General features: G+C 41.8%; 1 long non-coding RNA gene across 1 annotated transcript in view; it reads left to right on the top strand.

The window, feature by feature from the left end:
- The first annotated feature begins 363 nt into the window (after positions 1 to 363).
- Positions 364 to 12893, top strand: part of LOC141941881 (uncharacterized) — a 33168-nt gene continuing 20638 nt past the window's right edge. The window contains exon 1 of the long non-coding RNA XR_012628461.1: positions 364 to 771. This is a non-coding gene — a long non-coding RNA (uncharacterized LOC141941881). The remainder of the gene's footprint in view (positions 772 to 12893) is intronic.

Raw genomic sequence — 12893 nt, 5'->3', positions numbered from 1 at the left:
GCGCAGGGCAAGGGACTGCTCGCTGTGCTTGGGAGGCTTGTGATCAAGCCCTACCCATAAGTCTGGGCTCACCCCATGAAACTTCTCCTAAAAATTGCAGCTGAACAATGGGGCAACAGAACCAATCCCCTGTGAACTATGCCACAGACCTTCAGAAGGGCTTAAACACCAGACTTGTCATGGTTTCAGTTCACTTATTTTCCTGCCTTTTTTTTAATAGCTACATTGAAAAAACTCACAAAAAGAAGTGGTGAGATGAAAGCAACCATAAAAATCATTGGCACTGTGTTATGATTTCTGCCCTTGTGCCCATAGTACCAGACTTTAGACAACTGGGACAGGTAATTGCAGTAAGATCCTTGTGGCCATGTTTTCAAGCTCCTACTTGAAGCCCATGGATGTGGTTAAGGTGCATTAAAACACCTGCAACCCAGCAATTCACTGTGATGGGGTTTTTTTGTGGTTTTTTGTTTGTTTGTTTTTGTTTTTGTTTTTTTTTACAGAATCGCAGAATTGTCTAGGTTGGAAAAGACCTTGAAGATCATCCAGTCCAACCATCAACCCAACATTAACAGTTCCCAACTGCACCATATCCCTCAGCGCTATGTCGACCTGACTCTTAAACACCTCCAGGGAGGGAACTGGGGTTGTTTAGTCTGGAGAAGAGGAGGCTGAGGGGAGACCTCATCGCCCTCTACAACTACCTGAAAGGAGGTTGCAGAGAACTGGGGATGAGTCTCTTTAACCAAGTAACAAGTGATAGAACAAGAGGTAATGGTCTCAAGTTGCACCAGGGAAGGTTTAGACTGGATATTAGGAAGCATTTCTTTACAGAATGGGTTGTTAGGTGTTGGAATGGGCTGCCCAGGGAGGTGGTTTGTCAAGGGTTTGGAGCTTGCTCTGTGTGCTTGTGGGAAAGCTCTAGAAAACAAATAAATTCAGGTGCCCAGATCTCAACTTCTCTTCATTTTCTAAACTTACTTTAGTTGTAGAATCCTCTGGAAATCCTTAGCCACAAAGATGTCCAGTATACAGACTCCCAGCCTGTCTTCCTGATCTCCACCAGCACATATGACATGAGGTTTATCAAAAAAAAAACAAAAAAACAACCAAACTTTCATAAGGTCATTGTATACTGTAAGGCAAAGCTTTTTGATCAGTGAAGGCTAATGCTTCGTAACATGGGACAGACTAGGTGCTATAGTCTGTTTTGTTTTTTCTGGCTGATCTTGGGCAAATTAATTCCATGTAACTGGGCCTCCTTTTACATTTCTTCCTCCTGTAAGAGAGGGATGCTGAGCATTGTGTGTGGTGAGATGCTTGGATGTCATGGGAGTCAAAGCCTTAAGAAAGTTTCTTGGAGAGGAGAAAGTAAGGATAGCAGATTTGGTAATGCTCAGATATGTATATTTTCTAAGTTTGGTGTGTGTTGTGTTTAGAAAACACTGTAGAGGTTCAAGGAAAAAAAATCCTCTTATAGTTTCAAAACAAAATATTTGGATTAAGTTGGAAATGGCTTGTTTTGCGATATTCTTCAATGTGACATAGATGTTAAAAATATTTTTAAATGACTGGAATGCAACCTTTCACTTTCATAAAAAGTAAGCGTTTTATTTGATCTTAAATATGGTTCACTTAAACGTCTTCAGCAACTTTTAAAATGCAGCTAGATTTTTTTCTAGTTGGAGCTGAAATGCCATTTTCTCACATCTTTCATAAACTAAGAAATCTGTTATTGCTACAGCTCTACCCATAAACTCACTAGGAATATACACTTGCTGTACAAAATCAATATTAAATTTATTGTAGAAATTGGCCTCTTTGACTTACCTGTTCAACCCTATAGAAAGCATCTGTAAAACTGAAATCAGGCACTTTACCCTCTGCACACCTCGTAAGATTGATCTGTGCAATCTACAGTTTAAGAGGCGAGGTAAACCTGAGACTGTGGCTGCAATTGCCTCTCACTTAAAATATGATGCTTTGTTGTGAATGATTAATGACCGGGAATCTCTCGCCACCTCTGTTTGCAGACCTGGGTTTGGCTTTCATGTCTCTCCCCAGGACTGAGCTCTGGACACAGTTGTTTTTGATAAGCCTTGAAATTCCCAAGCTGCTTTTCTTTTCTGCAGAGTGATGCTATCATGATTTATGAAAAAAATCAGCTCCTGGAGTTTGTTTTGCTTGGCATGCAGACAAAAGACTCCAAAGCCATTTTTTAATAGAGAAAGGTTAGGTGGGAGGCTTTATGCTGTGCTTCTTGAGTGGAAAACTTTGCAGCTAAATTGAGAATAATATTTTTCCATCTAAACTGACCTTTATGCTGATATATCCTCTGTCATCTTGGGCTTTTTTAAACTGTGCCTAACTTCTATCACTAACAAAGGAGACAAAAGTACTAAGGACCTTGTCAAAAAGAGACACCTTTGATCCTCCTTGAAATTAAATGGGTCTGTACTTTGGCCTGGCTTCCAGCACCACCTGTGCCACTGCCACATCTACACATTGCCCCTTCATGAGCATGGTCTTATTTGGGCATGCTGTGTCCACCTGCTTTGTGTTTCCTGAAGGCACTTAGGGCAAATTTCTCCTCATGGGCATCTCTGCCATGTTTGGCTTGGCCTGTTCCTCACTTTTGTCAGAATTGGGACATTTAGCTGCTTGTCTAGGGGGAATTAATTGCAGGAATAAGTGAATTTGTGATGCTCTGAAAGGGAAGATGCTTTGTGTGGTTCTGAGGAATGAACATTCTGAAAATAATGCAGTTCATAAAAATAATGGAAACAGCAGTAAAATAGTGGAAAGAATTCTAAAGAAAACTAATAATAAGAACTTGCTGAAACAGATATTTTTAAAGGGGACTGGATCTTTTCCCCAGTCTGAGCTCTTGGTAATCTCCCAAATAATGACTATGTGTAACTATACAGTGGCAGAGCCACGTGACTCTAAATGTTCTGCATTATAACCCCCATACAGACCAAGGGGGGGGGATATCCCTCATGTTGTAACAAGGTAGGCTTATCAGTAGGGTTGTGGGTTTGGGGTTTTTTTTGGAAGGGGTGATACCAAGTATTCAGACACAGATACTTTGAGATTTGCAATTTCTTTCATCGCTGGAGTTGGTCCAGAAGCTTCTGACACAACTTTTGCTTTTTATTAACATCAGGAAGGGGAATGAATTGAAATAAAATCTTTCTACTAAATGGTCCATCACAGAAAATGGTTCTGGGAAAACTGGGTGGGTGTCTCCCATCACCGTGCAGGGGTTGCAGGCTGGTGGGAGGCTGCAGCTCCCAGTGCACCAACTCCCCCAGTCAGAGGCACCCGGCCCCAGAGCCCCAGGCTCTGAAGCAGCAGGTCACACAGATGACTCCAGGTCTAGGATTTACCCTTTGATGGAAACTTCAAAATGCTGGGCTTTTCTGTTTAGTGGCTATTTTTAACCAAAGTGAAAACAAATTTCAAGAACACATAAAACTTCTACAAAGTGGAATTACCATGAAATTCCAGAAAATGCTGAGTGGGGATTGTGTCATCTCCAAGGTTAATATCTGTCCCTGTGACCCTAGGACATAATTACCATTCTGTGTGTGCGTGTATGGGAGATTCAGGTCAAATAGTCTGAAATAGTGTGTGTCACAGACTCCCACAGTGGTGTGCTTACAGCAGCAAACAGGAGGTGGATGTAGCATGAGGGACCCTTGGAGTGTTTAGGGGCTCCAGGCTTGCTGGAGGTGTTTTGGGGTACAATGTAAGGAAGAGAACAACTGCTGATGTCACCTTATCCCTCTTGCTTTTGGGGAAGCAGCCTTTGGAGTGAACCACCTCCTGAAAAACGCTCAGGAATTGCCTTCAAGCGGTCTAGACAAAGCCAGCTGTCAATAGAATGATGTGGATGATGAGGGCCTGCTTCTCCAGCTTTGATTTAGCAGTAATACAATACCCTTCTTTACTGACAGTGCTTGACCCTGGGCTGTGTGTTTGACTGCAGCCCTAAGCAAGAGCCATTCATCAGCTGAGCTGACAGTAGCGTGTTGCTTCGGAGCAGCAGCGTGGTGGGGAAGCAAATCCTGCACTTGCTGCTGTGTTGGTTTGGTTCACAGAGTAGTTTTGGTGTGTGCAAACAACAGTCTTATGGGAGGAAACACAAGCGGCAGCTCTGCTCTGTACCTCCTGGCATCAATTTCCCCAGCCTCTGTCATCCAACCGTTTGAAAGCAATTCATAAATGTTAACTGAAGTGATCTGCGTTTCATGGCAAATCACATCCTATTACTTTGAATTTAGCAATCCACTGTGCTTTGTTATTGCACCGAAAGAGGGTAAAAATCTACCTCTTCCAATGGTATATTAAGACTGAGCAGAGGAGAGGAATGATGGTAATCATGTGGGCTTAGCTGTAGACATCTGGTAGAAATGGCTGTTGAATCCCAAGGAGCAGAAGGACTTCCTGTCCAAGGCTAGATTAATGCCATGGGATTCAAGTGGCCAATTTCCTTTAGGTTCATTCGCAGATCCCACCATCCATAATAGTAACTATGCTTGCAGTTGTATAACAACTTTATAAACTCCATAAAACACCATTGAAATAATTCACTTGTGGATCACCACCAGGCAAAAAGTCTTAATTTGTCCATTTTTGGAAGCTTCCAAACAGTCTTTTCTTTCTTATTTTCCCAGCACAACTCACTTGTCTGGAACCTGCTCTGAGTTTTAGGTTAGAAACAGAAAGAAATCTATGAAGAACAACTTTCACTTGGATTGCATCTCAGCAGGCAGCTTGCTTCTATAAGGTTAATCTGACCTCGGTTGTTCCAGCAGGAAGAAATGTTTTTTTTTCATAAAGGGATGTTAATCAGCCTGACTCAGCTTTTCAGATTAGAAGTTGACTTTTTCCAGCCTTCTCCATTGTATAGTTCAGAGATAAAGAGCTTGATTCTTTATCTTTTATATGTGACCAGCTCTCATTTATATCAGTGTAAATTAAGGGTCATTCACATTAAGTTAATATAGTTTCAGTTACATGGTAGTGATTTAAAATGAGGAGGCTGAGATGTATCACTTATTGGGTATTCACATAATGTTTGGAAATCACTTAAGGTTTGGTTTCTTAAGGTTAGCAATGTGCATCTTCTTTACTAAAAGAGACATTCCACATTTTAGAGTTAATTCGCACCTCCCTTTTCAACATGTTTCTCTTAGCTATTGATCAAAATATTTGCACTGTCCATGTAAATACTCCAACAGGGCCAAATTTTTCCCCAGTGCATTTTTTTCCTCACTGTCTCCTTTGGAACAGTATCAGGAATGAACTTGTTTCATTGTTTGTTTCCAGTCATTTCTGGGATCATGCATACAATCCCCACAGAGCCTTTCTTAATTTTTCTCATAAGTAAAATAATTTTCTTGCTTGCTCTTACACCATGTGTTATTTGCTTCACTTTTATTGGAATGATTTTGCTGGCTTTCACACATTTTATACAGTTGTTACCCTGCTGTTAGAGCTTGCCTGCTTTAACGAAGCAAATGGCTCACAAAGCATTCTGTAAAATGTACCGGCATTCAGTATAACACTGTTAAACTTCCCTAACAATTCTTTCACTGATGAGCTTCACTGGTTTTCTCAGAGCCCCTCGCATTAATGTTCTTGTAGGCTGTATAGTTGTGCTGGGCCAGTGGCCCTTGCAGTCTTTGTGTTGGCCTTGTAGGTGTATTCAGTGGATCACCAGTCTCCACAGCAATGTGTGTATGCATTTCTGTACCTTCTGCTAATATATGTGAAGAATTATTTTTCTTCTCCTGGCTATATGAAAAATAGACAGTAGTCTTGATTCCCAGTGCCCTTCCTTAGCCCTGTCACACTGCAGACTTTGGCCTGCCTGCTCCTGCTCTCCTCCTTTTTTCTCCTCAGACCTTCTAAGGAGTGCAGGATTTTGAGGGGGGGCATGCTTGGGTCCAGAGGACATTTGGGTGTATATCTTTTTCAGTCTTCCCTTTTCCTTTCCCTTGGCTCCTGGCAGACCTGTGATCAGCTGAATTTAAAATAGCCAGCTGAATGGCCACAAAATTCCCTGATTGCTGGTGATGACCCTCTTTGTATCAGCCCTGTTTCTGCTGAGAAATATTTTTTCCCTGAAGAGAGTTGCTGTGGGAATGAGCTGACATTCATTTGGATCACAGATAGCAGAGTTGGGTGCAGTGGGAACTCTAGGCCCTTTTTGTAGAGGTTTTCTGTTGTGACTTGGATCATGCGGCCCCTTGAGGCAAGCAATTGCATAGCTTCTCGGTTGCTGGGATGCCTGTGCACTGTGCACAAGATGGGCAAGGTACTTGGTGCCTCTTGTGTCCACTCCTGGGGCAGTGCTGATGGTGCCCTTCTCCATGTGCCAGGAGTGAACCTCAGAGCCCTTTGTTTCAGCCAAAGCTGCTGCAGCTCTGGAGATGGCGGTTGGGATGAGATTAGAAGGCCAGGAGGGATGTGCAGCACTGTCACGTTACCCCAAGACAATGTGAAAAGCCTCTGGGGAGGTTTTCATGGTGTGGCTGGACGAAGTCATGGGTGACCTGGTCTAGCACTAGTGGTAGATAGAGTTGGTCCAAGTGTGGGGCTGGACTAGAGACCACAAGTTCCCTCCAACTGACATTTCTATGAATCTATGACATTTGTTTTGAAGGAAAACCAAACAGACAATTAACCAAAGTTGCAAATAAATAAAAAGAACAGAAAAGCTACAGTGTGAACTAAAACAGAACCATGAAGGAAGAAATCAGATGAGGGAATGTCCAGATATTTTGCAATAAATTCTAATGATGCATTTAAGCAGAAAAGAAAGTGACCAAAGACAGGCCTTTGAGCATCTTAAGGGAGATAAGTTATTTGTTGAAGTTAATGGGACTTTACAGCGATAAGATTACAGCAGCATCTGTTGAAAGCTGCAATGACAGACATGGTAGTAAAACAATAGCCAGAGAGGTGAAGGAGAAACAGAAATGTATTATAGCTGGGGCAGTTGTAGGATGAGATGGGTGAAACACAATGAGAAGGTTGTAAAGCTTATTTTTTTTTATAGCTGTTCTCCAAAAGTGATGTCTCTCCTTCAGAGACCTGTATCTTTGAAGGCAAGTCATTTTGGCTAAGGAGTCCTTGAAACATTGCTGTACAATTGACATAAAGGCAAATCCCCATTGCTGTGCCCCCATACATACTCTGTAGACCAGCTCCAGGGAGGTGGCATCCTGCTCTGCAGCAGAAGGCAGTGACCTAAAATGAAGTCTGGCTTGTGGTGCCAGCATGTAACATGCTGTGGGATGATGCCTGTGGGCTCTGATTGTCTTCCAAGGACAGAAAACACTTTCCTGAGAGCTATAGCCAGGAAGAGTGGAGCACGTGTTCAACAATTACAGGTAAGGTGAGGAGAGAGACTGTGGCTCTTCCACTTGTGGGCAGAGGATGGAGTCATTCAGGATGCATTCTTGATGTTATTTTGGACCCTGGGAAAGCCATGTTTCTCTCTTCTTCTATTTATTTACTTATTTTTGGTTGCCACATAGGAACCCAAGGGAGGGCAGGCTTCTTACAGCCCAACCCTAGGAGCTGTTGAGTAAAAATGATGTAAATCCTGAGAACATTGTATGTGTGACAGAAGCTGTTCAACAATGATCTTCCATTGGTACGACAAAGATTCATTAAATGTAACTGCTTGGGGTCTGAGAAGGGCAAAACAACAGGTGGAGGCGCTTCAAAAAGCAGCTGGAATGTGGCAGCCAATGTCACCCGAGCCTCATTTGCTCCAATAATGAGGCGCACAGTGATACAAAACCAACATGGCATTTACAGTTATGGCATGATAAATGTTCTCCTGTGCTTAACAGCGTATCACATAGTTTTTATTCCTGTACATGGAGATTAAAATAATTTGATATGAGACCTCGTTTTTGCTCATCCCAGTAATGGCGGGGAAGTCTTTGTAATTTGGTCAAGTGCATGAGTGAACCGGCCATTTGACAAAGCCCCTGAGTTGCTGTCGTTTGCTCAGCTGCCCACTGTGATGAAATGATTTGGCGTAGCTATGGACACAGCATGGCAGAACAAGGATCCATGTGCACTGCGGGAAGCACAATACTTTTTGGTTTCTTTAAGTGGAGAGATGATGTCCTCCTGGCCAGCTGGCAAGCGCAGGTTCATGTCCTACCATGGCCATGGGCGGGTGTATCGCTTCCAGGAGATGGCCTTGATTATTCCATTACAAGAACAGCAAAATGAAAGTTATCCAAAAGCCTAGTGTCCAGGAGACAGGGAGTAATGCCTGAGTAGCTGTTTTATAGCATGTCCTCTAATGCTTGGACCTGATGAAGGATGTACCATCTGTGACCAAAGAGACTAACTGAGCTTCTCTGAGATAATTTCCATGAAGAGTTTGTCTCTAACACATTGTTCCGTGAAGATACACTTTGAAAAGTAAATGGTTTTAAACTTATCACAGGCTTTGGAAGGAAAAAGCATCTGTGCTTCATGGAGGAGCAAGAAATAAAGTAAGGATGCTGATTATACTGTTGTGACCTAAAATAAGTCAGTTTAATTTGGTTCCTGGCTGAGTCTTAAACCAGGTGTACATTAGGTACTGTGGTTATGGTGAAAATAAACTCTTCTGGTGAAGATACAAGGGGACATACTGTTTCACAGGATGCCTCAAAATGTTAACATTTGCTTTTCCCCTACCTGAACTTAAATGTCAAGTGTCCTTGCAGCAGAGAAGAATTGTGCAGGAGGAATAAAAAACCCACGGTAGGTATTGTGTGCAATGCTGTCTGGCTAGGACTGTAGCAGTTGTGCTACAGCAGCTAAGAAAACTCCATTAAAAAAAAAAAAAAATTCCCGTTTGGAGCTAAAGCAGCTGATTTGTCAGACTAATCCGCAAACTGTTCCAGTGCCAGTGGGTCCATTTGCCCCAATATTTATTGCATCTAAGCTTTCAGGACAATATGATCAGAACCACAACTGACATAGAAGAGGAATAAGTCTGTGGTGAATTCAGAACTGGGGAAAAAGCAAGTGAGCACAAAATATCTGTGGTTTGACGTAGCAAAGGACAATCTTTGCTTGGGGATATTCAAGTTGAGCATATTGATTTCTGAAGTAATTAACACATGGTTCTTCATGATCCATTTACCCTTTCTACCAATATGTGTTCAGGCAATGACAGTCCAAAATCAGGACTGCTCTAGCTTTTAGTGTGGTGAAGGTCTTGGAGAGAATAAAAATGATCATACCAATTTCAGACAGCACAGTTAAATTAATAAGCATCCTATAAAAAAAGAGTTTCTCTCTTTTGGAAGGAGCGCTGGAATTTAAGTAAAATATGTTGAACTGAATTGTGAAGGTGAGCTATGGCCAGGGAGCACAACTGGTATATGAAGCTAATTATTCCACTGTTTTGAACAGACCTGAACAAGAACATCAATTAGAGGTATTTTATTCTTGAAACTTAAAATTGTCTTCAGTATGACACAGGCTTGGAACCCCAAGAGAAAAGGCCAGCAAAAGATTTATCCCAAAATAAAAGTTTGGGGTGGCATATTGTTGTGACTATGGAGTCAGTGGTCTATAATAATATTGAAAAACCTATTTCATTTAAGTTAACAGTAATATGGTTTTCCATTGGCCAGGCCTTATCAAAATTTCACTGAAGTAAATTGAATTCTTTGTGTTAATGGGCCATCTTAAATGTTTTGGGTAGAGTTATCTGAAGTTTATGTATAGAGAGAACAAAGAAATTAAGAACTTTTAAGGTGTTTGTTCTGTTAAAGAGTGTCTATGTTTTCAGGTTTCTGTAGCATACTCTAGTGCAAATAAAATGGCAGACGTAATTTAGACAGTAAAGGACATCTGAAATCTGTGAAAGGCTCTGTACCCAGAAAACAAGTTGCAAGACCAATAGGTTGTACTCTTTGAAACTATATTTATAATTGCTTTTTCCTGTGCCATAGGAGAAAGCAGACTGTGAAGGTACAAGGTCATCGTCCTCCTGTTTCTTGTGCACATCAGCAGTCATCTTCCAGCAGAGAGATTTTAATATTCAGCTGGGTCCTGCCCTCCAAACAGACTCAGATTCAGGCTCATTTCAGTCCTTACCTTTGATTTTTACTCAGGCAGTCATTATTGCAATGGGGGAAGATAAAGAGGAGCAAATCTTCTTATTTTCCATGGCTTTTTTTCTCTCAGCTAGCTATAGACTGTGAGTAACCTAGTATGTGAACGAAGAAAAGGAAGGGAGAGGGGTTAGGGAAGGAGGAGAAATAGCACAGTGAGTCACCCTGACCACTATCTGTCTGAAGATCTATATTCTGCCCCCTTAAGTATAGAAATGATTTCATTCAATTATTAACTCTTGCCAACTAAACATTTGGTATGAAGGGGGCTCTTGGATGCTAATTCATAGTGATGGTTCTCTAAAGGAAAACTGGAGCAATCATGTATAATGTCTGCAATAAATCCTGACTAAAGCAGAAGATATGTATTTAAAAATGCTTTTATTCAGTGCTTGTCACTTCCGTGTCTGTTAAGTTGTGAGCAACTCTAATGACAACTGATAGGTGCTTTTCCACAGAGATTGTCTTGTGGGCTCCAGATACCACTCAAGTGATGGATTTTAAAGGATATCAGGACTTTCCTTTAACCTGTGGAAGCTTGCTAGCACCTGCATAATCTAATGGTGGTTTAATATTCCATGTTTGGGGGCTCACACTGTGCCAACTGCTCCTGGTAGGTCACCGCACTCACAGACTACAAGTGATTTCAAATAGCATCTCAGGTAGGCAATGATGTAATAACTGCATCTTGAAATCACATAGAGGCATAACCCAAAGGTATCTAACACCAGGTTTTGATTCCAACATGGGACACTAGCTCATCTTGGTAACTCAATAAGCAGAAGCACATACTCACTGGATCTACCTTGCAAGGATGCCATGCTGTCAAATGTTTCACTACCTGTGTGCTGAGGTGTTGAGGATGCCACCGTGTCAGTAAGGTGATGTAAGGAAGTCAGTGAGACTTTGCTTTTAGTGGTTTATGCTTCTCCACCATGAGATATTTTGACAGGAACAGTTTGAGGGCAGCATTGGAAGTTTTAGGATGGGAAATGGTGTTGTGGGAGGCACTATCATCTTATGAGTAAATTAATGCAGAGACATGGATTTGAACCAATGGGTAGATTAGCATGTTAAAGAAGAATTTCAAATATCTGAGCTGCCCTAAACTGTCATGTGAAGAGTTTTGAAACTCCAGGAAATTTCCCTACTTATTTTAGAATCTGAAAGTTAGGTGGGAGTCAATAGTGGAAACTATTATATTCTTCTTCCATGGGAAACAGATGACTTGGCATCTGTCCATCTTGTATCTATGTGGTGGTGGTTGAAGGTAGATATTCATTTAAAGCTCTCCTTCCAGACTGATCAAGTTCTTGGTTGCAGGGGGCCTTAGATGCTGAAATCAGAAATCAATACATACTGCACTCAGGTATTGTGGAAAAATGTGACTGCACTTTGAAAAATGTATGTTACTCTGTTTCCTTTAACCTTGGACAGGCCAATGATATGTGTTTCATCTTGGTTTTCAAAAATTACTAGCATTTGTTTCACCTTCCTTGCAAAGCTTCACTGACAAGTACAACTTCTTCCTTTTGTAGTGAACCTGTTTCTTATTTCCAGGATCAACTTTCAGATTTTTTTTTCAGGAGCTAAAATGCCATGAAGGGGAGGGGAGTAATAGTTCTGGCTCTACTCAGACAAGAGCTGTGTGAAATTCTACCATGCAGGTGGACAAATTAATCCAGGCCCTTTATCCATTATCTGGTTTAATCATTTCAGTTTAGCCTTACTTGCTGGTTTGGGTTTGTTACTACTATGCTGGAGTGGTGGTGCAGCAGACCATAGCCCAGAGTAGATCTCCAGACTCCTTTCTTCTTGTGGCTCATCATTTCCTGCAGCTGAAGATAGGTGTGAGCAAAAGCCATAGTAATATTTGAATCCTCAGATCTGAAAGAGTTTGCCTCAGATTGAGGTGTCCATCTCTTGAAGCAAAGGCAAAAAGAGACAGGCATTGCAGGAGCTCTGGAGGCCACGTCTGCTTCGCTCATTTTCATGGCTGTTTACCTGCCTCATATTCACTGAGCTTTGTTTGCCGTCAGGGACGGTGACTGAAAGCAGGAAAGCTGCTTGGCCATCAGACCCTGTCAATCCAATTTGTTCCTGTTGCAGGAGAAGAGGGCCCAAAACTTTCTGGAAGATGGAGTGGTGCAGTACATGCAGTTAACCTGCTACTGACTCCTGGGTGAGGGGGCTGTGAAGGAAGAGACTTTACTTTCTCCCTCTAATGATGTTCATTTTAAAGTGGGGAAATCCCCACTGTGAGACAAGGGAGAAGAAAGATAGTGAACGGAAATGAGTACAGCCAGAAATTCACAGACCTCAGATGAACACCCAAACCAAGCTGTGGCATGCAAGCGTGCACTCAGCAAAAGTGCTGAGCTGAGGTTGGTGGCAGTGGAGGGATGCCATGCTCCAGAAGGAAGGCTTTTAAATCACTCAGGCAGAAGAGCAAGAGAAAGTTGGAGTTTATTTACCTTGTTAGCTATTTTGAGGACAACACTTCACCACATTAAATCCATTCTTTCCTGCAAATGTAGCAGAATCTAATCTCTTTCTAGAAAGCCATTCTGAGTGAGCATGAGAGAAAGGAGCTTATTGGCATTCATACTATTACTTACTTAAATGCAGATTTGTGTAGTGAGGCAATTATATATTGATTAGATTGCACAGTAATGAGAAGCACGTGAGTGTTTCCTCACCTAACCAGCAGCACTGACTTATCAAGTATGTCTTGGTACGTTAACA

The sequence above is a fragment of the Strix uralensis genome, chromosome 3 (assembly GCF_047716275.1).
Source record: "Strix uralensis isolate ZFMK-TIS-50842 chromosome 3, bStrUra1, whole genome shotgun sequence".
Taxonomy (NCBI): domain Eukaryota; kingdom Metazoa; phylum Chordata; class Aves; order Strigiformes; family Strigidae; genus Strix; species Strix uralensis.
This window is presented reverse-complemented; position numbering and strand designations above follow the sequence as displayed.